Source organism: Saccopteryx leptura, chromosome 7 (assembly GCF_036850995.1).
Source record: "Saccopteryx leptura isolate mSacLep1 chromosome 7, mSacLep1_pri_phased_curated, whole genome shotgun sequence".
Lineage (NCBI taxonomy): Eukaryota > Metazoa > Chordata > Mammalia > Chiroptera > Emballonuridae > Saccopteryx > Saccopteryx leptura.
Window position 1 is genome coordinate 108,160,868 of NC_089509.1, and position 26,026 is coordinate 108,186,893.

Here is a 26,026-nt window from a genome sequence, read left to right on the forward strand (position 1 = left end):
AGTGACCCCTTGCTCAAGCCAGCGACCTTGGGCTCAAGCCAGTAATCTTGGGCTTCAAGCCAGGGACCTTTGGGCCCAAGCCAGCCACCATGTGGCATGTCTATGATCCCAAGCTCAAGCCAGCAACTCTGCATTCAAACTGATGAATCCTCACTCAAACCGACGACCTCGGGGTTTCAAAGTTGGGTCCTCAGCATCCCGGGCTGACTCTCTATTTACTGCACCACTGCCTGGTCAGGCTGAATTTAAATTTGATTGATGTTTTCCTCATTAATCATGACTGCAGATTTTGGGAGAAGAAGACCAGAGAAGTGAGGTGCCCTTCTTCTCACATCTCATCAGGATTGTCAGTATCATCACTGGGGAACTTAACCTTCCTTATACAGTTAAAGTGATGTTGGCCATTTCTCCATTGTAGAGTTACTACTTCCCCCCTCTTCATATTCTATTCTTTGGATGCAAGTCACTGGATCCAGCTCACACTCAAAAAAGTCAAGTTCCACCTTCTGGAGGTAAAACATATTAAATGGGACTCTTCTGTAAGGAAGATCTGTCCCTTCTTTCCATGTATTTATTTCATTCAATTATGTATTTACATCAGTATACACTTATGTTTAATTGTTTTATATTTGGAGCTGAATACAATACCACAGTATTCATCTTGTTGCTCAAATTGTCCAGCTTTGAACATTAGGAGTTCTTTCTATGTTTCTTTGACACACTCCCATCCTTGGGTCTTCTCATCACTTCCTTGCTTTTAGGGACCATAAGATGCTCCAAACTCATCTTGTGTTTTCTCTACTCAGCCTTAGAATCAATCATTCTTCAAGGAGCTCTGGTTCCTTTTATTTAAGAACAGCATTTAGAAACCAAGTTCTGGCGATAATGTATTTGTGCGTCTATTGATGCATGCACCACCTCCCAAAAGTCTCTAATGCTGACATGTTGATGCATAAATTATATCTATAGGTATACAATGATCTACTTGGTTTCTCTTTAGACCTATATATTCATTATTCTGAACACTTACTGTGATTTATTCATGAGAAAAGGTTTTCATGTGTTCCGGGGCACACATCTCGGTTATATTTTATGCCTCTTGCCTCTTATTCCTGAGAAAAGATACATTGCACCACACCACAGCAGTACAATCAGTTCAGCATAGCATTCTTATCTGATACTTATTAACATATCAGGATGGCTATTTATATAATAAATTATATATTCAGATCCAAATCTGGCAAGGCACCAGTGGAGGGTTTATGATATTCTACAGCACACTAACTGTCAATCAGTTTGTAGCAGACACAGTTGCTTCTTTGTGAAGGCCATTTGCATTTCTTGATAAAAGAATTGGGATTAGTTCAGGCATCTTTCCATCTATCTCTCCGGAACCTGTTTTAGGAGCAAATACCCCATTAATCCTGGCTGATTATGATAATTCCATTCTCTTTGCCAATGCTTGATTTAGAGATCGAAAAGATTTTTCTGGGAAGTCAACTGGCAGGACAGATTCTGAGAAAGGTTGCCTTGATGATAAGAAGAGAATTACCCTGAAAGAAGAGACCACTTTTTCCACCTGTTGCCCAGAATGATAGCAGCCATCTTGTGACCCATGAGATCAAGTAAGGCAACATGCTGAGGATGAAGAGACAAAAGATGGAGACAGCATGGATCTTTCATGATGTCACTGAGCTTCTGAATTAACCAACACAAGAGGCCCCCTACCTATACAACCCCTTGTTATATAAGATAATAAATATCCTTTAGTATTCTGTCAATTTTGAGGTATTCTTTCCTTTACTTACAGCTAAAGGCATCATAATGAATATGCCCTACTTTAGAATATTTTAAAGCAATTATTAACCTTTTGAGACCCATGGCACTTTCCATAATTTACCCATTCATTCATTATTTAATAAATATTTACTGAGGAAGGGAAGCAATAGTGAGAGATTGATCAAATACTAACATGCACATATAAAAACAAACTGTGATAAATATTAAGAAGGGAAAGTATCACTGTGTGAAAATAACTGAAGGATACAATTTTAGACTGGGAAAGGGTGAGATTGCAGACAGAGAAGGAATCACATACTAAACCTGATCAGTTCAGGGGAGGCCTGCATGACCTATAACCTCAGAGACCCAAAGTGACCACATAGGATGGCCTGAACATGAAATTCTTAAATCTGTTCGCAGTAGGTAGTCACATCCTAGACCAGTAGCTTCTTTGGCAAAGGTCAAACATTTTCTTAATGAACCTGTCTATTCTCTTTTTGCATCTAAGATAATACACCATTAAAATGTCAGAGTAATCTTTTTTCATTGTTATCTTGTTCCCTGCATACACGTCTATGTCCTGTAATTGTTAATTATTAACTATCCTATTCCCATGGGTGTAAAAAAAAGTGTGTGTCACTCAGTTTTACTTTTTCTGTAATCCCAGAGATTTCCCCACTTTGCTTCCTCCCACCCCCTTCATCTACCACCAATGGACTTGATGGAACCCCCTTTTCATCTCCTCCTGTGACTCTCATGTATAAAAGGAGCTGCAAAATGGCCACTCTCTGGAACATTTCCTCAATCTGTTGATATTTTGTTTCCCAGCAATTGTCCTCAGTTTGGCTCAAATAAACTCATAAAAATTCTCAGCAGGTTTGGCTGTGACAACATTAAGGTAAAACCATTACTCAGCGAGCGATGTGTGAACTGAGGTCCTGAAGCAAGTGTAGAAGCAGGAAAATATTCTGGGGAGGGGAAGGGTGTGGGCAGAGCCGTGGGTGGGAAGCGCAGGAGCCCTGGAGGGGGCTGAGCCAGTGGGACAGGAGGAGACGGACTGGGGAGAGAATGTCACACCGAAGTCTAGAGGGGCCATCAGGGTCCAGAAGACGTACCCTCCATCCATCTCAGAGACCATAGTAAGTAAGGGTTTTTCTCCCCTCAGAGAAGAAAGAAGGGCTATCATCTGGGTGTGACATGATTGGCAACCTAACCATGTCATTTTGGGCACCTTGGGGCTCAGTCCTGCCACAGCACTGCATTCAAATGCAAAACACTGTCATCAAAAGACAAAGAAATTTCAGATCATTATGCCTGCCTTCTAGAGGGGATTGTTGGCAGAGTATTATTCTCAGCAGAAATTTATTTTCTCATGGTTCTGCAGGCTAGAAGTCTGAAATCAAGGTTTGGACAGGGACTTTGCTCCTTCCAAAAGGCCTACGAAAGAATCCTTCCTCGCCCTTTCCAGCTTCTGGTAGCTGGCAACCCTGGGCATTTCTTCTTCGACTTGTAGCTGCATCTCTCCAGTCTTGGCCTTGCCTCCACCCTCGCACACACAGCCTTCTTCTCTGCATGTCCGTGTCTCTGCTTGTGTATCCAGGTGGCCTTCTTATAAAGACACCAGCCCTGGATTTAGGGCCCACTCTGATCCACCATATGACCTCACCTTAACCAATCACTTTTACAAAGACCCTATTTCCAAATATAGTCACATTCTGAGGTTCCGTGTGGATATGTGTTTGGGTGGGGACACTAGTTGACCCACTACAACAGCTAACACAGGATATACTTTCTAACAGACAGCACTTCTTACAGCCTCCATTTCTATGCACCCAGTTCTAAAGCAGCTCTGGAACCTCTCATTTCCTCCCCCAACCCCCTCACTCTTCCCCAGCTTCAGCCAGCAGGCCCATTGGGTGACCGGGACCTCACCTTCTCTCCCAGCTCTCTCTGTGCCATCTCTCCGAACATCCCTCCTGGTTCAGGATCACTGCAGTCGCAGGGGCGGGGCTGGTAAAAATGGAACGTGCGCAGAAGGCAGAAAGAACCAGGAAGCGCAGGCGCTAAAAGCAACATATTTAGTGGAAGCCTAGCACCCTCTCAAGTTAACAGGCTGCCCCAGCCGAACCGGCATTTACAGAGATTATCCTGGTTGTCCTGAGAGTCTGATTGGTGGGGGCGAGCAAGAGCACATAGAGCAGGGGGCCAACGGGAGGCTATGGTAGCCATTCTGAGAGCCTGGACCAGGTGATGGTGGGGGAATGCAGGTGCAGGTCTATTCCAGGTGCGATACTAATAGGACGTAGGAAGTGTGGGTGAGGAAGAGGATCTGATCAAAGCTATGGACCCTGATGGCAGGAAAAGGCATATTAAAAATTTTTTATACAGATATAATGACTCCTGAAACGCATTCTCCTTCTCAGACGAACAGTCTGGGCTCTAGGGGAAGAGCCGCAGACTTCCAGAAATACAGCTTCTCTGGGCGAGCTTCTGACAGCGGCTGGGCAGCAGCCACGCCCGGGCTGTCCTCTGGGAGGCTCGCCTGGAGGTTCGATGGTGCTCGAAGGGAGGGAAGCCAGCAGCTTTAACAGCGCAGCGGTGCCTGAAGGAGCAACGCTCCCCCTGCGCGGAGCTGGGCCAGCGGGACACCAGCAGGAAAGACTTCCGTGGCTTTCGTCCCCCTAAACAAACACACGAGCAGAAGAGAGATGCAGTTTCAAAATGGGAAAAGCTAGTAGATATCCTGGGGAAACCTGGGACAGAAGTAAGAGGGGGCAGGTCCCCCATAACAGAACATCCGGTGCAGAAGCCCAGAAGCGGGGAGGCACGCGCGAGAGAGCGGGGACGTGTCGCTCTCCGTGGGCCCCAGCTCTTCTTGTGTAGAATCAGGCAGCTCAAGCAGCCCTAATCCTGCTGTGTGGACACTCGTTACAATCTGCCCCGCCACGGAGGGCTGGTTAGTAAAACTGGGCTTCTACTTTGCAACCCGTTATGATGACGTGTTCAAGTTTAGTTCCCAAGTATGTGGGACCTCATCCACAGGCTGGTGGGTGGCCGGTAGGAGAGTAAGCTGCCTCAGACTGGGCTGGGGCCACGAGAGTTGATAGAGCTGGGAGTAACCATTCGGGAGATCCTGCTCAAGGAAGGTAGCCAGCCATCTAAAGTACCAAGTAAGATGGCATTAACCTGACCTGGCATCAGGAGCCAGGTGGACCGGCTTGGGGAGGAAGGTCACAGGAAGTAGTAGTAAAAGCTCGCATAGTCATGGTGGCCAGCATGAGTGGATGCCTTGTGAATCTAGGGAGGATGTGTTTGGAATGAAACAGTGCTACCGGCAAATGGCTTCTGTATTGAGGAACTGGGACCAGTTCACTGGAGGGGGGGGGGGGGCAAGAAGGGGCTGACTTTGAAGGGTTCTGGTCCGGCAGGCGATAGATCAGGAGCCTGGATGGCTACAGTGACTGTGCATGCGCAGTACTGGTTGTGAGCGGGGCTGTTGTGGGGTAGGGAGTACATAGGTTCTGATTTGGTTCCATCTCAGGGACTCTTGAGTGATCGTTTTTCTGGGCTCAGGGTCAGACATTGAGCATGGCCCTAATGGTCTGCCACCGCTGACATGCTGCCAGGCTTGTTTCTGATTGGTTCCTGGGCTCTGCCCAAGTGACCTATCAGGTAGCAAGTCACTCTGTTCTTTACACTGGGCATGCCTGAGGCAGACATTGCTTCCCACGTGGGTCTTGCTAAGACTTGAAACCAGGCCCAACCTCTGGCGGGGCTGTGCAGGCTTGACTGGATTTCTCATATCCTACCCAGCCCTTATCAAATTCTCCCTCTGGGGGCGCTGGCCTTCCTCCTTCTCCCAGGACCTTCAGGCCGTGCCCACCACACTGAGTGTTCCATCTCACCTTCCAGCGTTGGACAACTCCCTTGGGGGGAGGAGTTTCCAGCCTGGGCCAGGGGCCAGGTTACTTGATCTGAGTTATGATTCTGATACTTCTTACAAGTGTCATTTTTAATAAAAATTTTTTCAACCTCTGATCCTTGTTTTTATCTGCAGGTAAGAGGAATAACCTTAAATCAAGGGTAGATAAGGCAATTAAATGAGATCATGTTTGTCAAGTACTAGACCTAATCATGTACTCCGCCACATATAACTATGACCTGATATTGTTATTTTATTTCATGATTGGCTGCTTTGATTGGGGACTATTCCTTGACCTTACCCTTGCTTCTTCTTATTATGGCTTCTGCCCCTTTCCCACCAAAGATGGGAAAGGTGCCTTAATGTACTCTAGGGAAACTCTGCCATCATATTTGTGTGGGAAGATAGTCACATGCATATATTTTAAGTAAAGGATGGGGATCAACCTTAAGTCAGGTCAGTATAATTCTTCTTCCTTTTTTTTTTAAAAAAAAAAGGCATTTCCACTCTGAGTAGAGAACAAACACATCTGGAAGCACAGTGAAGGTGACATCTCCTTTCAGTAAAGCTCGTTAAAAGCCTGAATACATAGGACTGATGGGAAAAGATTGCTTTAATTATTCAGCTTGATTCATAGCAGAATTGGAGATAAGTTTAAAAATGGTAAGCACACAAGAAGATATTTATAGAAAATGTAATGCCATGTTATTCTTCACGATCACTAATAATAGTCCAAGAGTAAATTAATTATAAGAGGAAAGAGTCAGTTTAGGTCCAGAGAAAAAAAGGGATAGAGATAGTTTTAATAGAATCAGCTTTAAAAAATACAAAAATTAGAATTGTTCATGGTATCCTTGGAGCTACATTTAAGGTGTAAAATGCAGCGATGCTAACGTAAGCAAACACAGATTCTGGGTCTGTTTAGTCTACACAATTTAATTGGGAAGGAATCATTGTTGTGGCTTTTTTTTTTCCTTTCATAATGGATCTATTTCCTTCCCTCTACTTTGCATCGTCTCTGTTCATTTTCACTTCTCCATGCCTCCTATTCCCTTTTTTCCCCTTGCTTTGGAGACTATAACAGGTACTTCTCCATGCTCAATTAAACTGAAAGCTAACACCCTCTCGCCTTTCAAATTCCCTCAAACTACTTTATCTCCTACCTTCACCCTAGACCAGGGGTTCCCAAACTCTGGCCCCCTGAGGCCGTTTATCCGCCCCCCCCCCCGTCACACTTCCGGAAGGGGCACCTCTTTCATTGGTGGTCAGTGAGAGGAGCACAGGATGTGCCACAAAGCACAGCGTCGCTCACCTACAGTACTACTTCCGGTGATGTGGGATGCATGCCTCACGGCTCTGGAAGTGCGTCATATCACTTGTTACGGCTAGCAGTGACAAATATGGAACCGGACATTGACCATCTGATTAGCCAAAAGCAGGCCCATAGTTCCCATTGAAATATTGGTCAGTTTGTTGATTTAAATTTACTTGTTCTTTATTTTAAATATTGTATTTGTTCCCATTTTGTTTTTTTACTTTAAAATAAGATATGTGCAGTGGGCATAGGGATTTGTTCATAGTTGTTTTTTTTTTTTATAGTCCGGCCCTCCAACGGTCTGAGGGACAGTGAACTGGCCCCCCCTGTGTAAAAAGTTTGGGGACCCCTGCCCTAGACCTTGTGCATAGAGTGTTTTTAAACAATATTCACAAGCTACTTTGTAGAGCGGACGATGAGGGAGGGATTGAGGAAGGGTCTTTACTTAAGTTTTATCCAGCTTCCCAAGGTCTTTTGAGTCTGACATCTGTGCAGACTTGTGGTGTTTGATTTCCCAGCAACCATTTTTCTTTCTTCAGATTATGGAACCCTGCTGTTGCCTTGGGGAGCTACCACCTTGACTCTCACAAACACGCTGCCCCATTGGAAGCAGTCCTGGTGGGAACCACCAACTGAGATGGCCCAGCCCTCCCTTGGGCAAAATTGAGTAAGTGACACAAGTTAGGCCAAATAGATACTCTCTTCCTGGAACTGAAATTGTAGCAAAATGGCCCCAAAAAGCCTGAAAATAGCCCAAGACTGTTAATCATGACAAAGGCAATTTGAAGAGGTAACATCTCACCCCTGGGGCTGCCATGTTCCTTGTCCTTTCTGAAGCCTGTTTTTTTTTTTTTTTTTAGCTGTTTTGGCTATTATTCTTGTAAGAGCCATCCCATATCCTTTTCAATAAGTTTCCTTTTGCTTAATTTAGTTTCAGTCGATTTCTGTGTTGTAAGCAGAGCACCCCCGAAGACATTTCGATACACTGTTCTTTACGAGATTATTAAACACTACAAAACAATTCCCATATGCTCTTTTAAAAATTATCTTTTCTTGCTTTAAGGCATTAATAAAATGTTGATTATTGGTATGGAGATCGTTATAACATTTTGAGGGAGTCACCAGATGGTGACATTACATATTATCTCCTAATTGAATTTATCTCAAAATGTGTTAAAACTGGAGGAACTGCTTTCTCATCATTATTATGTTATATTTCTGCTTTTAAAAAACCAAGCTATAGAATATTTTGTAGGGATAGACTTTGGATGTAATCAAAGCAGTTTTTTGGCAATATGTCAGAGGTATATACCTTTACTTCACAACAATTTAGGTCCAAAATGTCTGAAGGCCAACAAATATCTTCAGAAGGGGAATATATCCTAAGTGGCTGCAGCCACTGTGTGGATTTCATTACTGCTCTGTCAGGGACCAGTGACTTACACATTGCTGCTGCTCACACCTGAACCTTTCATAGATTATGATCAATGCTTCTTTGATAGGTAGGCACTGCTCTCAGCCAAACCCTCAAGCAGTGGACTCTGACCAGAAGCCATGCGGTTGGCAGTAAAAGACCTTTGCTTTGGATTATAAGGGAGGTTGCAGATTACATTGTTATGGTCAACTAGAAAAGAGTTCTACATTTGTAATAAAAAGTTTATTAAAAATATATATATATATATTTTAATCAAAGTTATTTTGGTAGATTATGCCACAAAAAGAAGGAAATGGTAACACTAAACCCTGTCAGTGCTGACTGCTGGAAACTCTGACGGATAATTATCAGCTTCTACAAAAAGGAAAGAAAATGTGTTTATCAGTGACTATATGCTCTTTCACTTCTGCTTCCAATTCTGATTTTCCCCTTTTCACTAATGTAGCAGTTAGCTAGTGCTGTGTAACAAACCAATCAAAAAAGTAGAGGCTGAAAACAGCCAATATTAATTAGCTCACGAGTTTGTGGGTTGGCTGGGTGATTCTTCTGGTCTTGGTTGGTCTTGTCTGTGTTAAGTTGGAGGGCTACCTGTTGGATTAATGAGGTTCTTTTCCTCTTACAAAAGGCTCCAGAGAGACAGAAAGCAAGACAAAACAGTCAAGGCATTTTTTTTTCAAGCTTAATCTTGGAACAGGCACACTGTTATTTTAACCTCAAAGCAGAAGCTACAAAATTACATTGCAAATGGTAGAGATCTAAAGAGGTATGAAAAGTTGTGGCCATTTTTAATTTTCCACACTTAAAAATGTCACAACTCTGCTAATCTTGTGTGTGTGTGATGTCAAATGAGAAGAACTGTGAAGAGAAATAGTGACCAGAGGAAAAAGAAGAGGAAGAGAGAGAGAGAGAAAGAGAGGTCATGTGGATTAAATTTCAGAAAGAATTTGGGGATTTGGCAAATGAGAGGATTTAAAACAACTTCCGTATGGAAGAGAAATGAGTGTTAGAGGAAATGGATTGAATATGTGTTCTCTTGGTTTAAGAATTTGATCCCTTTTGATATTCTGTAAGAGATGTAAGTAAATTACTTTTTTTAGTGATCGAGCGGTGCATTTTTCAATGGAAGACAGGGCTATGTGAGGCCCAGGGACTTACTTGAATTAAGTAGTTAGATTTTGAAAGGAAGACCTTAAAAAAAAAAAAAAAAGCTCTACCAAACTACTAGAAAAATAAAACATTGATTCTCCCCAAGGAGTATAATTAATCACATTGAGATGTTTAATATTTTTTAAGCAATATCAAGTTCAGCATGGAAAATTTTTGAACAAACATGGTGTTCTCTGAAGACTTTGTGGTTTTACTGTTTTCAAATATCCATGAAAATGTAAAGAAATAATGCATTGACCAATTCCTAGCCATACGATGCTGCCAGTTTATCCGGACATTCGATCCTCTGAACCCACCTTCTTTTTGTTCACCCCTTTGTGTTCTAATGGTGCGGCTGCTTGAAATCTCTACCACCGGTGGAATAAGCGAGAGGTTAAAATTCAAGAGCTTCAAAGTCAGCTCGGCCTGTGTTCAAATCCTGGCTTCACTCTTTACTGTGAACTTGGGAGCATTTCTCATCTGACCAAGCTTTTTAAAAACCTTAACATGAGGACAAGAATCCATTTGCATAAGTTTGTTGTAAGAATTAAGTGCATAATCAGTGTTGAGCATATTGATGTTTCTTTTTGATTTCTCAGAAAGAAATCGTAGCCCAGCCTTTACTTAGCCAGCATCATGACACTAAAGATTCCCCAAATTTGGTCAGATGAGCTTGTTTGAAGTCCACTGTTGGAAAGCCATTGAGCCAACAAAGACCTCTCTTCTTATTGCTTGTAGAAAAGAGCCTCCAGCTTAGGTGGTCGGTGCTGTGCTCCTGGGACCATGTGAAAATGTATTCATCCTCAGATTGGTTTTTATTTTCCGTATAGTTATTCCAGATCTCAAGGCTGCTGTGGGCATTGAAGGCAAGGCGAGTTTCGGGTGTAGAGCTGGCTAAGGGAGTCCTCAGAAAGCGTGCTCGGAGGCAGATGTAGACCAGAAAGGAAGGTGGAACTTAGAGAGTTGGGTGGGGAAAAGGTAGATGATGAGGGTTTGAAAGCCAGGCAGAGGCCCTTGGTGGGGCGGAAGCCAGACAATCACTAACCATTTCTGAACAAGTGAAAGAAACCATGAAGATTAGTGCCTGGCGGGGACCTCAGATTCCTGAGGCAGAGCCTGGAACCAAGTGTCCGTTGGCAGGGGGTCAGACACATGCTGATGGACCCTGGCCAGAGGTGTCAGCGGTGGCAGGAGCAGGAGAAAGTCACAAAGCTCTTCACTGTTAGAGTGTTGGCGAGCTGTAGTTTCTTCTGAGCCCCATGTAGTCTAGACTGACCAGTACTGTTCTGGCTCAAACACCTGCTGTGGGCAAAGATTCAGAAGGCAGAGGGATGACGTCACAGTGATGGCGCGGTAGGAAGCGATACCGAAAATCTCCCCATAAACTCAACAAGTTCTTCAACCAGAAACAGAAAAACCTATCCTTGGAGTCTTCAGATTCAGAAGGCAAGAAGCTGTCCTGTTGGGCACTAGATGGCTGATCTCAGATTCCCTTTCCTTCTTGGCAACTTTGCAGAAACCAGGGGACTGCCCATCAGATGCTTACATAAAATGCCTCATCCTTCAAGTGCAAGAGAAATAGGAATGAGAAGAGTATGTCTCACCTGGTAGTTGGTACAATGGCTACAATTTTCTTTCTACCGGAACTCTATAACAAAACAGAGGGCAATTTTTCTCCCTATCCCCAGGCAAGGGACAAATAGAAAAGTGAAGCATGGAATGGAATAACATGAGTTATTCTCTCTATTACTAATGTCCATTTCTGCCTTCCCCAGACTGTCAATTACAGAGAAATTGGCCCACACCACATCTCAGGGAAAACTCAAGGTCAAGCAAGTCTTCCAATTCAAGTATCAGTGGGACCTCTGGTGCTATACTTTTCTGCCAATTAAGGGATGAGAACTTAAATGTTTTCCTGTAACTTCTGAATAAGTGACATCTATGTCTTCAAGCTGGCATTCAGCATGGAGCCAATGAGGGGCACAGTTGAAGAAGGCTAAGTCAGGGTAAATTCCGGCCGTGTTTGAGATGTCTTCTTATGGGGAGAGGGTATCACGGTAGGTGAAGGGGAGAACGAGGGAGAATATAACTCCTGAAGGAGAGCAACATTAAAGTTTAAAACTTGGATACTTATGTGCAAATAGTCTCTATAGAATCAACACTTTCAAGCTAGTTATGAGCCATTCACATTTATCTCTTCAGTGAGTAGTTACTGAGGACCTAGCCTATGCCGGACTCTGTCCCAAGACTGAGGAATGCATCAGTAAATAGAACAAGTCCCTGCTCACACGGGGTGGCAATGCCAGTGGGGAACATGGACAACAGCCTGTAAAAATAGGTTATGACAAGTGCTAGAGTCAGCCTGGGAACGGGGAGGGAGAGGGCAGCGCTGCTGAGGGTGTTGAGCTCTTTCAGACACTGCCAAGGGCAGCTTCCCTCCGGAGGTGACATCGGAGGGAAGTGGGGGAGGGCTCAGCCCCGTAGACACCTAGGGCCAGAGCAATCCACGCAGGGGGAGAAGCACAGAGCCTTACCAGTGAAGATGCAGGATGTCAGGTTTAAGTTAAATTTCAGACTTAAATAAAAAATGTGTTTCGTATAAGTATGTCTCAAACATTGCATGGGACGCAAATACCAAGAAGTGAAATTCCACTTGAGCTGGGCATGATGTATCTTATTGGCTGAATCTGGTGACTCTTGCCGGGTCTTGAGGAAAGAGTGTGTTCAGGGAACAAAGAAGGCCAGAGACATGAGCAAGGGGAAGACCAATAGGAGCTGAGGCCCTAGAGGTGGCAGGTGGCTGAGACACAGAGAGCCTTGGTGGCCACTCTCGTGACTTTGGCTTTCCCTTTGAGTGTGATGGGAAGCCATTGCGGGCGTTGAGGAGAAAAGTGTCAAGATTCAGTCACTTTCCAACTGTCGATGAATTTCATTTAATACTCATTTAAACAAATGATCATATACCTATTTTTTTTTTTTTGTATTTTTCTGAAGCTGGAAATGGGGAGAGACAGTCAGACAGACTCCCGCATGCGCCCGACCGGGATCCACCCGGCACGCCCACCAGGGGCGACGCTCTGCCCACCAAGGGGCGATGCTCTGCCCCTCCGGGGCGTCGCTCTGCTGCGACCAGAGACACTCTAGCGCGTGGGGCAGAGGCCAAGGAGCCATCCCCAGCGCCCGGGCCATCTTTGCTCCTATGGAGCCTTGGCTGCAGGAGGGGAAGAGAGAGACAGAGAGGAAGGAGGGGGGGGTGGAGAAGCAAATGGGCGCCTCTCCTATGTGCCCTGGCCGGGAATCGAACCCGGGTCCCCCGCACGCCAGACCGACGCTCTACCGCTGAGCCAACCGGCCAGGGCCTGATCATATACCTATTATGGTTACTGAGCAAAGACAATGCTAGGATGTCGTTCCTGCTTTCCAGGTGCCCATCCACTATTCGGGGAGATAACACTTAACAAAGCGGTGAAGTAATAATATAAATATATATATGTGTGGGTTACCATGGGTGGTTCAGCCCAGTGTACCATGAGTGGATGGGTTACTTAGGCCAGAGAAGTCTCTGAAGCATTTTGGAGGAGGTTGTACTAACTAGAACTGAAAGGATGCAGCCTCTTCGTTCAGTGTTTCCTGGGGACACTGTGTCCCCTGACAGCATGTCTAGAGAGTACATTCAGAAGCAAGTGGATTGCAGGGTGAGCTGCAACACCCCAAGTAAAGGGTCAGAGGTAGAACTCTGAGCGGAGTTCCAGTGGGTCTTCTCCACTCAGACACACCAATGTCCAACCCTCGTCTGCAGGAGGAACGTGGACCTCAGGAAATGGACATTGTATTAAACAACCATTGCTTTTCCTTAGGCTTTCCTACCTCTGACAAGTTAGCACCTAGAAAAAGTCCTGGCACACCAGAGAAGGTAGTAAGTGTTTGTGGAATACACAGCCAACTTGTGCCTAACTCTGCAGAGAGCATTTTGAAGCATTTCTAATAAAGTAACTAGCTTCACCACTTAGCTTTAATTTAACTCAATGTTCTTTTCCGTCTAAACTGCCTAAGTGAGTACAGAAAAGATCTCATGTCTTGTGGCACCTCTGGAATGGCCAGAGAAGCTCAGAGAACCTTCTCTGGAATGGTCAGAGAACCTTCTCTGGAATGGTCAGAGAACCTCAGAGAACCTTCTCTGGAATGGTCAGAGAAGCTCAGAGAACCTTCTCTGGAATGGTCAGAGAACCTTCTCTGGAATGGTCAGAGAAGCTCAGAGAACCTTCTCTGGAATGGTCAGAGAACCTGAGAGAACCTTCTCTGGAATGACCAGAGAACCTGAGAGAACCTTCTCTGGAATGGTCAGAGAAGCTCAGAGAACCTTCTCTGGAATGGCCAGAGAACCCGAGAGAACCTTCTCTGGAATGGTCAGAGAACCTCAGGAACCTTCTCTGGAATGGTCAGAGAAGCTCAGAGAACCTTCTCTGGAATGGCCAGAGAACCTGAGAGAACCTTCTCTGGAATGGCCAGAGAACCTGAGAGAACCTTCTCTGGAATGGCCAGAGAACCTCAGGAACCTTCTCTGGAATGGTCAGAGAACCTCAGGAACCTTCTCTGGAATGGTCAGAGAAGCTCAGAGAACCTTCTCTGGAATGGCCAGAGAACCTGAGAGAACCTTCTCTGGAATGGCCAGAGAACCTGAGAGAACCTTCTCTGGAATGGTCAGAGAACCTCAGGAACCTTCTCTGGAATGGTCAGAGAACCTCAGGAACCTTCTCTGGAATGGTCAGAGAAGCTCAGAGAACCTTCTCTGGAATGGCCAGAGAACCTGAGAGAACCTTCTCTGGAATGGCCAGAGAACCTGAGAGAACCTTCTCTGGAATGGTCAGAGAACCTCAGGAACCTTCTCTGGAATGGTCAGAGAACCTCAGGAACCTTCTCTGGAATGGTCAGAGAAGCTCAGAGAACCTTCTCTGGAATGGCCAGAGAACCTCAGAGAACCTTCTCTGGAATGGTCAGAGAAGCTCAGAGAACCTTCTCTGGAATGGTCAGAGAACCTTCTCTGGAATGGTCAGAGAACCTTCTCTGGAATGGTCAGAGAACCTGAGAGAACCTTCTCTGGAATGGTCAGAGAAGCTCAGAGAACCTTCTCTGGAATGGTCAGAGAACCTGAGAGAACCTTCTCTGGAATGGTCAGAGAACCTGAGAGAACCTTCTCTGGAATGGTCAGAGAACCTCAAAGAAGGGTTATGCGTGTAGTCTGGAGTCAGAGAACCAGAGGCGACCAGAACCGAGGATGTTCTGGTTCTCCAGGCCTCGGGGACACCTGACAGCTTTGGAAATACAATCGGTGTCACAGTCAGACCCGTCAGAGTTGCCCGGCTTTGAGGCAAAGGGGCTGATTCTCTACACTCTTCTGGGATTGTCCAGCCATTGACGCGGCCGCCATGACAAGAAGGCAGGACCATGTGGAGACAGCTGTGCGAAGGGCCCTGAAGGGAGGGGACGCCTCCGAGAGTCTGCCATCAGCAGCCCAGCAGCGGGGGGTGAGTGCCTTGGCCTTCAGAGGGAGCACCTGGTGGGGCACTGGGTACAACACGCCCTGCTGTCTGCACTTCACACTGCTGGGATCCCATCTTGTTCACATACTAGCTTCTGGGAACAGCTCCCCAGGATCCTGGCCCATCTCCTTCCCTGGGTAAACTTATAAGAAAACGGTTAGTAGGATAAACTGCAGGCCCCTTGTAGCTGGTCTCCAAACTGTAGCTGATCTTCCCCGTCCGGGTACCTCACCCTCAGCTGTCCTTTCTGCTGGTGCAGGTGGTCAATCTGCTGGGAGAACCCAGAACCTCAACCCCTGAGTGTTCTGAGCACGGGTTCCTATGCCCTTCCCAGGCGATGGCCGCCACATTCATCCACTCACTGTCCACACCGGGCAGGGGACTACCAAGAAAAGTGCAAGTAGGTCACCGGGGTGCTAAACATAGTCTTTCCCTTCCAGTCGCCTTAATCTCCTGGTGAGCAGAATCAATCCTTCTTGCCAGAGTAGAAACAACCTGCTTGGCCTTCTCGCCTCTTGGCATAAGAAGACAAACGTGAACAGTGGAGCCTGGCAACTTAAAGTTCAATGGGACTCCTGCTTACCCCTTGGTGCATGTGTTTCCTCCCTGGGAACTAAGACCTTTATGTCCATGGAAACTAGAGCTATTGAGACCGAATGCACATCACCAAACATGTTGACGGATGGGACCACTCCTACTTGTACCCTTTGGTTCTAGATACATATATTGTACCTTCTGTGGGCCCAGAACCCTATGATGGTCACTGATTTATGCTGGATCTTTCCTTAGTTGCAAGGAGGCAGCAACCTTGCAGGGGACGATCTCAAAGATAGCACCTTAAATGCGCCTTCAAAGTTTCATTCCATTGCTTTATTGGGCCAGCAGCTTCTGAGTAGGGCAGTAAGTAATGGGACCAGTAGATCCTACTGTCACGTGACCGTTGCCACTCCTCTTTGCTATAAAGTGCGCTCTTTGGTCCAGTATGCTGTGATACGGAATCTATGTCAGTGGTTCAAAGGCTCTGTAAGCACGCAGCTAGTGTTGCCGGCTGAGGCCCAGTGGAGAAGAAAGTCAAATCTAGATCCTCCAAAATGTGTTCACTTGCCTGTCAGAAGCAAACACTGTCCCTTCCATGGTGAAAAGAGTCCAGTGTAGTTCTCATTAAGGGGTGGTGTCATGTCACGGCAGTTGCAACAAACGGTTTATTCCACAAGGAGCTTGAGAACAAGGATGGCCCCTCAGGGTGGTCTTGCTTTAAGGTCAGAGGTCTGGACCTTCCTATTCACTCCCCTCCTCAAACGGTTATTGGATTGCCGGCTGATCCCAGAAAGGCACAAAAATTTGGGAGAGATGGCCCTTCAGGTGACATGGATCCCCAAAGGGCACTTCCTCTGGGAGTCTCCAGACCCCACCCACCCCAGCAGCAGGGAAGGGGCCTGGCAGCACAGCGCCCAGTGAGCTCACTTACCGTCCACTGGCGGGACCGTGTTCATCATTGTTCTTCCTTTTCGGAGAAGTGGATTCGCTCTGAATGGTTCTTACTTGAGGCAGTTAGCAGATTGTTGGTCGTTTTAGCAAGAATTATTTTAATGGATTTTTGGGAGGAAGAAGGAATCCAGATGTTTAAGAAATAATTCTGGAATAAGGAGGCTGAGCTAATGAGCCTAAAGCCTCTCTTGCAAGAAACTTAGTTGAGAATAAGAGGGATCTGTAGATTTGGGAAGACTGAATTAGAATGCCCATTCTTCCCCAGTGAGTGTACTTCCACAATAGATGGCTGGGGTTCTGTGGAAAGTTTGGAAGAATTTTTGTCTCTGCGTGAAGCTAATTAGTTCCCAGGGGACCCGAATCTGTAGCTGCAGCCTCATTAGTACCATTCCAGCAGGACCCACTGGCGGAGAGCAACCAGGATTTGGGCAGGCTGAACAGTCAGATCCAAGATTATCTGAGCGGTCAAGTTATTTACTAAGTCAGACAGACAGGATGGGTTTACATTCATTATTTACAAAATATTCGTATTGTAATGTGTGAGGTCTAATACGAGGGAATCTTAGTGAGGGCTGGCTGAAACTTCAAGAAAGTATTCCTGTTTGTGTCCAAATGGGAGACTGAAACAAACAAACAAAAAGATTTACAGAGAAAACAACATCAGTGGCTCTGGGATATTTTAATGGGACAGATTTGGAGACAGCCAATGGATTCCGGTGCGATCAAAACCTTCCGTGTCATCAAATCAGGAGGTCAATGCAAGTGTACTTTTTCAGTCCCACATCTGTTTAGTGTGTAAACTGTGCAGAACTGAGCTCATTACGCTATAAATATAACTGATGAGGGCAGGTGGAATTCTCATCTGCTCGTGAGCTATTTGAATAATTTCCTAAGTCCTATGTTTTATTATTTGCTTTCCTTGCAAGGGAGATTTATCCTCAGTTTAATCAGGGAGGAGTCAAGCTCCTCTGAGCAGGGCTAGGAGTGGGGACCCAAGCAACTCAGCTGCTTCTGTTGTTTCTGGCAGGTGGGTGGGGTGGGGGAGAGGAGGGATAAGAGTGTGGGTCCCATTCTGAGTAACGGGAAGAGCCCCCTTCTTAGGAACATAGGAAACATTGTTTGAGTTGAATGAAGAGTTAAACCAGGTATGTATGGGGGACGGGCATGGTTCATCTTTGAACATCAAAGTAAGTCTTCTATCACAGAACCGTTTAGACTGCTCTCATGAGCGACAACAATGAGAACACCTCCGAATGCCTGGCGTCTTCTCACGTCTCCCAAAGTCTTCTCACAGCTGTCTTTGTCCTTAAAAGTCTCTGCTTTTAAATGCTTCTCTGTGGAAAGGTGGGACCCAAGGTGGGGTCTTTGGACACTTCCTTGTTATTCCCTCTGTCAGCCCCTTGCTTGTTTCCTTTATAACCTATATCCTAAGTGGTCATCATTTTACTTATTTGTTCATTATTTCACCCTCTTGAATGTAGGCTCCATGAGTGCTGAGGCCCACTCTGCATTATTTCACAGTGACGTCCTGATGCTGGACACCTCAGTAAATTTGTGTTGATTGAGTAAATGATGACAGATTTGATTTGAGAAGAATCATAGGCAAAGGCAATGCTTCATTTTATAGTCAAGGTATAGCGCTCCATCTTAACTCAGCCGTTAACCAGCTCCATGACTTGGGACCAGACTTTCAACCTCTCTGGGCCGCATTTGTAAAACGGGAAGTTAGAAGTGGCTCATTGAAATCCAGAGTCAAGTGACTGGAATGAAAACTGTGTTCATTCTGGAGGGTTTCTTTTTTCCTTTTTATTGAATTTATTAGGGTGACACTGGTTAACAAAAACATACAGGTTTCAGATACACAATTGCACAACACATCATCTATAAACTATACTGAGTGTGCACCAGCCCATTCTGGAGTTTTGTTAGTCTCTTAGTTCACACTGCAGCCTCATCTCAGGTGTTTCCATTTCTAACTGGTTTCTCTGATGTATTTTTCAGAGAGCAGCTTATTTTGACCCAAGGAATATCTACGGACAAACCTGAACAAGCCATTACTGGGAAAATATGTCCGTGTAATTAAATTCCAGTATTCACAATTCCCAAAACCACTTGACAGAGAGAATATGGTTTGTTAGTGTGGAAATCCCCAAAACAAATTGAATTGAACATTAGTGTCCATTCAAAATGGTTATAAATGACATAGGAAACTCAGAGCTTTTGCGGTTTGTTCAAAATATTTCAAATGCTTGAAGAAATGGCAGTATTTACTGAAGTGTCGACTTGTTATTTCATGCTAAAAGCAGAGCTATTGAAAAGTTGAGCAATCCCTTTAACAGACTTGCTGGTGAAGACAAAGGCACAGAATTGCTATCACATTAGTTCGTTGACTACAAAAAAGTGGTTACCAGGGTTCATGGAAACACGTGACCCGGACATGAGCTGCCAGTTGAGCACTGGGCTCAGGCCCCTCCGTACAGGTTGATGCCATCGTTATCAGGACCACACGTAGAAGGAAGTCAAGTCTGATTCTCTTTGTGGCTGTGGCATTAGCAAGTCTTATCTGGCACTGAGATGTTGGCTGCCACTCAGGGATTCATTTCACCACCTTTCAATCTCCAGTGGAGGCTTCCAGAAGGAAGAAAACAAAAAGCAAGTCCCAGTGTCTCTAATTGTGAATAGCGTCACTTACATTTTCCTAAGTAAGTTGGAATCTAGTATTTAGTCTGCTTCATGGCATAGATCCTCCTCACAGCACGGAACTGGCAAGTTGGAGAGGTAGGTGATAGGTTGGAAGTGAGTTCAGCTGCAAGGATTCAGAAGAACATATCTGTAGAGGGTCTTAGTCCAGAAACAATAGACCTTACACAGAGTAGCTAGGCTACCATGTAAAGACATCATCCACACGAGCATGGATGTCTAGAGGTTTTCTTAAACATACATTATATGCCTTCCCCACCGGTTGGACCTACACCCATGGAAAGACCAAATGCACGCCTGTGTTTTAAGAAACATTAGAAACCTGTAAGCCAACAAGGTGTGTCACAAAGGGGTAGACTTTAGAAATCTGATTTCTTTCAATCTTGGCTAGACAATTTTTTGACCTCAGTGTCAAATCTCAATAAGAACAACAACAAAATGTTTCTATACATAAGTAAACACACTTTAAACCCTGGTTACCTGCCCCAGGCAAAAATATTTTTTTTCCAATCATGCTTTTCGAAGTTATCAACACGAAGAGGTCTTTTATCTTCCTCTTCCTCCCTCTTCCCCTTTCGTCTGCGTCTGCGCTTACTCTGTCTCTTACCCCACAGCCACTTATAAAAATTTCTCCAGGGTGCTAGACTATTAGCCTTGTCCCTTCTTTACTTCTAGTCAAGAAGAATTAATTTTCTCTTAACCCCAGAACCTTCTAAAAGTATAAGTTTTAAGTAGTCCCTTCCCTTCACATACATAATATGTTATAGGACATATGCATTAAGTAAGAAACATAGGATGTCTACGAAGTATAGAATCATAGAAAAGATGATGTTATTTATTTACAAAATGAGGACATCATAGAAAACATTTTGTATATTTCCCTTTTTTTTCCAGACTCTCAGAATACCTCCTAATCTCCCTATCATCCTTGGCTGAAACCTATCCATACGACTTTGAGGCTGTGGTTTGTATTTAAAAATTACAGTGTTAATCTGTTCTGAATCATATACAAGACAGTGAAAGAGTTTATCTGCTCCTTCTTATTAGTAAGTTTTGCTGGGGCAGAAAGTGGGGAATTCATATGAAAACAGAAGCAGAAAGATGGTAGGAATTACAGATGATGGTTCAGGCAGAGGCTCCGGTCCCTTCCCTCCTGCTGTGCCTCCTCACCTTCCCTATTTCTGCCAGACAGAAATGGTCTGTGCCTAGCAGGCTTGCTCCCCCATGCTTTTCTCAGCTTGGCCAATGACCAAGAAGTCCTAAATTAGTTCTTTCTTCTGGTATACTCTATTCAGTCATTTTTCATTCTCTACAATGTGTCAAGCACAATGCTAGCTGCTGGATGGGCTCTGGCACAGAAAGCACACCTCTGTCTTCATGGGGACTAATCTAGGACCAACAGGAAACAGGTAAAGAAACAAATAAACCTGCATTCAACTGTGATTAGCTCCACAAGAGAAGCAACAGGACTCTCAGGGAGAAAATAACTGATGAGTGACCCGTTGTCATTGAGTGGGCAGGAGAGCGTCTCTGTGGAGGGGAGAAGGGAGGAGAGAAGGGGCCAGTCACATGTGGAAGGAGGTGGGGGCTCCAGGCAAGGGAACAGCAGATGTGTACACTGTAACTCAGAGGGCCAGTCAGAATTTTAAGAATGTTAAACTATGAATCATGGATTCTACCTGACACCGCTTACGGAAAATACAATAAGTTTCTGGGAAAATCATCACTGTTTGTTCTTGGACTTTGAACTTATTTCTGCAGGATTGGGTGGGCCTGGAAGTGAGTCTTCAGCAGATGTTTTCGGGTATTGACTCTGCCTTCATGAGGTGACTTACAGTTTTCATGCCAGTTGACTAAGTCCTGGGCTAGCGGATATTTGAGTAGGGCAGTATTTTAAAAAATATGTAACCTTATTTTAAGCAATTGCAAAGTGTAGGGGAGGAATTCCTGAAGTTTATGTGAATCCAAATTTTCCAATAAGAAATTGAAAACAAAAAAATTTTTTCTTTAATTCTAGGCATCTTATCTCACTAATCTTTTTATTCTTATTACATTTTTGAGTGCCCAGTTTTCAAGTGTCCAATCAACCAGCATCACTTAGAAAGGAGATAATGGGGGAGGAAAGGTTTTGCAAATGTGCTCTGGGCGACCACCCCCATCAGGAGCCCTCAGCAGAGTCGTACAGGAGAGAGGAGACCAGGCGAGCTGTGTGCTCACCCTAAGCTCTCCAGCGCTGCGAGGTTTCAGGAGTGTCTTTTGTACCCCCCCCCCTTGCGCTGGAGAGCCTCTCCGTTTGTCTTGACTTTAGGGTGGGCACGTGATCTAAGACTGGCCAATCAGAGCAGCCTGTTATTCTGGCCATGGTGATAGGTTGGGCCATCAGCACATGACCCTGCAGAGCCTTTCCATGAGATTTGATATGTGAAAGCTGGGAGAGAGTCTCTCTCTTCTTCCAGGACCAGGACCTGTAAGAACGAAGTGGGCTTGGGACTAAGAGCAGACAACTCGCTGCCAGATGCAGAAAGAGCCTGAGGTTACATCTCGGCGGAAGTGAATGGAGAGATGGAGACGGACTCAGAGAAAGAGAGTTGGCATCACAAACAGGCTCAGATCTCACCATACCTGCGCCCCCAGACTGCCCAGCCACCGACTGATGATTTTGCTGAACTGCAAATTTGATTTAGATTTCCATCTCTTGCAACCAATAGACATGGGTTAAAACGACGACCCAAAAATGCTTTCTTTTCTTCATTTCCTCCAACCTTTGTTAGAGCCATTATGTATAAATTGCCCACTAATGATATAAGCAATTTCTCATGTAAGACAGGTAGTAGTTTTTCCCAAAGTCACGCAGATTTATGACAAAAGACTTTCCATTCTTCAAGTACAAATTATCATCTGAAAGAGAAGCCAAAGCATATGGCTGCGTCTTTGATAAGAACCAATAGTGCTAAGAATGACTTGTTTAAAAAGAATTTATTTTACTTTTGAATGTGCTATCGTATAAGCTTTTTACCTAATTGGAGTATTATTTTCAGACAAAACTCTGCTCTCATCCATAACCAGAAATTCTTTTCTTTCTTTTTTTTTTTTTTTTCATAAAATAAGAAAGCTTCACAAATTTGCGTGTCATCCTTGCGCAGGGACCGTGCTAATCTTCCCTGTATCGTTCCAATTTTAGTATATGTGCTGCTGAAGCAAGTACAGAAAACTTATTTTTTTCTTAGGTTGAGAAACAAGCATAAATTAATTTTTCCATTTTTTAGGTTTCTAAAGAAGAGTCATAAATCGAAGAGGTTGGTGGCCTGTATTTTTTATTTGTATTAACTGTTTTTACTTATCTTATTCCTGAAGTATCAAAAGACAAATTATTGGCCCTGGCTGGTTTGCTCAGCGGTAGAGCATCGGCCTGGTATATGGACATCAGGCACACAGGAGAAGTGCCCACCTGCTTCTCCACCCCACCCCCTGTCACTGCTCTCTCTCTCTCTCTCTCTCTCTCTCTCTCTCTCTCTCCCCCCTCCCCTCCTGCAGCCATGGCTCAATTGGAGTGAGTTGGCCCGGGCACAGTGAGGATGGCTCCATGGCCTCAGACATTAAAAATGGCTCCACTTGCAACAGAGCAACAGCCCCAGATGGGTAGAGCATCGCACCCTAGTGGGTTTGCTGGATAGATCCCGGTCTGGGCGCATGCAGGAGTCTGTCTTTGCCTCCTCTCCTGTCAAAATTAAAAAAAAAAAAAAAAAAGACAAATTATTGTTGAAAATAGTGGGTTGTTGCCAGAACACTTAAGCCAATCCTGAGGATGAGTCATAAGAGTTAAACACCAGGAAGTAAAGACTCAGAAAGGGAGGAGCTGGGCCCATCGCCTTGTGGTTCCTCATTCACCATTGTAAAGAAAGAAGGCTCAACACATGGATAAACTGGAAACACCTCCTCCACACCTATTTCTATCAAGATTAAGAAACCAAATAATAAACTTCATTAGGCTCTCTTGATTTTTTTTTTTTTTTACTCAAGTGAGATTGTCTTAGGGTTTTAATGATAATTCCATTTAAAAATCTTGAATTGGTGAAGCAGCCAACGGCAGACAGATTTAGTGATCTTCACACTCAAAGGCTTGAAATGCCACTTCAGGAAAATGAAATGAGTCTCTGGGAAAATAATTACCACTTGGCCTTGGAATTCTAACTGTTTTCTGTGCAAAATCGGGCAGGCCTGGGAAGACCAAGAACTGTTTTATAACATAGTAGTCTTTTTTTTTTCTTTCTTTCCCATTAGTCATTTAATGAAAATTGCCACATAAGATTTTATTAAGCTTGGGGGAAAATAAAAAACTACTCAAACAGGAAGAGAATTGAACACATTCACTTTCTAGATGAAGAAAGAGTGATTCACAGCAGTTCTGAGACCTGCTGAAGGTCACAGACGGGTCTGATGGCTTTTAGGGGTGGCTCAGTCACCAGGATGATATGGAAGTATTAAGCATTTCTCAAAACTTCTGCCCATCAGTCTGCATCAGCCACTCTTAAAGGCTGTGCCTTGGAATACTGGTGAACAGATGTTCTGGACAAAAAGGTTTTCCTGGATAAATGAGTTTGGGAAATGACATGTACTATTGCTTCTCTCAGAGTATTGTCACGACACAAGTGTCCTACAGCACAAACGATTTACCTATATTTATCAGAGGGTTGGCCCAATATATTTGACAAAGGAACATTTATTCCAGGGAACACCTACCGATTTGAGCAGATCGAGTTTTCCATGTGAGAAAGACGGCTAGGTCTGTTTGGTGTTGTTGGCTCTGCCATGTAAACTCAAGCTCCTGGGTACATTTTAAACTGTGCTCTGAGCTTTATTGGGCCAGATTCTATATAAAATGTTAAATGAAAAAATAAGTGTTTTACTGAGGGAAAATTTCAAAGCATATTGTTTCTGGTATTTTTATAGCAAAGCTTAAGAAATACCCAAGTGCTGTAACTCAATGAAACTTACCGTGTGGTTCTTGGAATCGAACAATCTGTCAATTAACTGTCTGACTAAGCGTGAAATATAAAACCATGAGTCAGGATTACCGAGCCAGCTCCGCATGGGTGTGCCTAGCAGACCACGAGTTTTTAGTAACTCTAAGCAGACCGGTCAGCCAACACTACTGAACATCTTCCAATTGTATTGTTACATTTCTCCAGGGCTCACCAATTCACACGCCTTTAGGTAGTAAATAAGTGAATAAAAATGCACTAGAGACTGTTAGGGACCATATTGAATGGGAAAGCACTTGACCCCTAAAGGCAACCCCTCCCCCCGAAAAAAAACCCCCAAACAAAAGTTTTTTTATACTATATCTTCCAAACAAAATTTATTTGGGAGCTGAACTAGTTACATGGGATGTTAGTGTGTAACCTTTGGACCTAAAAAAGGAGTCAAGATTTAAGTAACAATCCCTAATTATGGAAAACAGCATGGTGGTTTCTCAAAAAATTAAAAATGGAACTGCTTTATGATCCAATAACTCCATTCCAGGGTACATATTTGAAGAAACCCAAAGCAATAATTCAAAAGTTATATGCATCCCTATGTTTACTGCAGTACTATTTATAATAGGCAAGATATGGAAGCAGTCCAACTGCCCATCAACAGATGACTGGATGAAAAAAGTGGTGGTACGTTTACACAATGGGATACTACCCAGCCACAGAAAGAATGAAGTCTTACCATTGGCGACAGCAGGAGTGGACTTAGATGGTATTATGCTAAGTGAAATAAGTCAGGCAGAGAAAGACGAATACCATATGATTTCACTTATATGTGGAAACTAAAGAACTAAATAAACAAAACTGAAACAGACTCATAGATACAGAGAATGGACTGATGACTGTTTGGGGGATTGGGCGGAAAAGGTGAAAAGATGAAGAAATGCAGATTGGTAGTTACAAAATTGTCACAGGGATGTAAAGTACAGCACAGGGAATATAGTCAATAATGTTGTAATAACTGCATACAGTGCCAGGTGGGGACTGGAAATATCAGGGGGACCACTTTGTAAAGTATGTGATTGTCTGACCACTGGGCTGTATACCTGAAACTAATATAAAATAATATTAAATGTCAACTGTAACTGAAAAATAAAATGTAAAAAAGAATAAATTACAAAGGAGCTTTGTAAGGACAAAAAGGATTGAAGTAATAGTGGCTAACGTGATCCTAGAATATAGTGGCATTCTGCTATCTAGGAAGATTAGGGGCCTGAGTAATTGTGTTATCAACATCATGCTTATGATTCATGGTGACAATCCACAAGCTCCATCTTACAAACAATATGTGGATTTGTCATTCCCATGAAATTGGCAGAGAGGAAAATATGTTTAGCATCCAACTGAAGTGATCATTATTAAATCTCCTAATGATTTGAAAGACACCCGGGGAGCCTGGCAGTGTTTCTGGGTCATCGTTTTTGCCGACAGTTGTATTGCACCAGGGAAGCCAAAGAGGTCCGAGGCAGGGACTTCCATTTGATCGCGCCGGCGCTCAAAAGGCGTTGGCCGCGTGGATGTCAGACCTGCAGAATTTGCTGGGAAAATCAAAACAGCACCGCTTAAAAGAAGAGAAGCCTGCTAAAAGGTGATTGAATGGCTGAAAATCAGTAATCACGGAGAAAATTAGAAGGTGATGGGCTTATTTTGTTGGTAAAAATTGCC

The 26,026-nt window shown here is 44.2% G+C and overlaps 1 non-coding gene across 1 annotated transcript; it reads right to left on the reverse strand.

Annotated features, from left to right (window-relative positions):
* Nucleotides 1-22,426: 22,426 nt before the first annotated feature.
* Nucleotides 22,427-22,533, reverse strand: LOC136379194 (U6 spliceosomal RNA). The gene has a single exon (XR_010746691.1). It is a non-coding gene; the product is annotated as a U6 spliceosomal RNA (small nuclear RNA).
* Nucleotides 22,534-26,026: the final 3,493 nt, after the last annotated feature.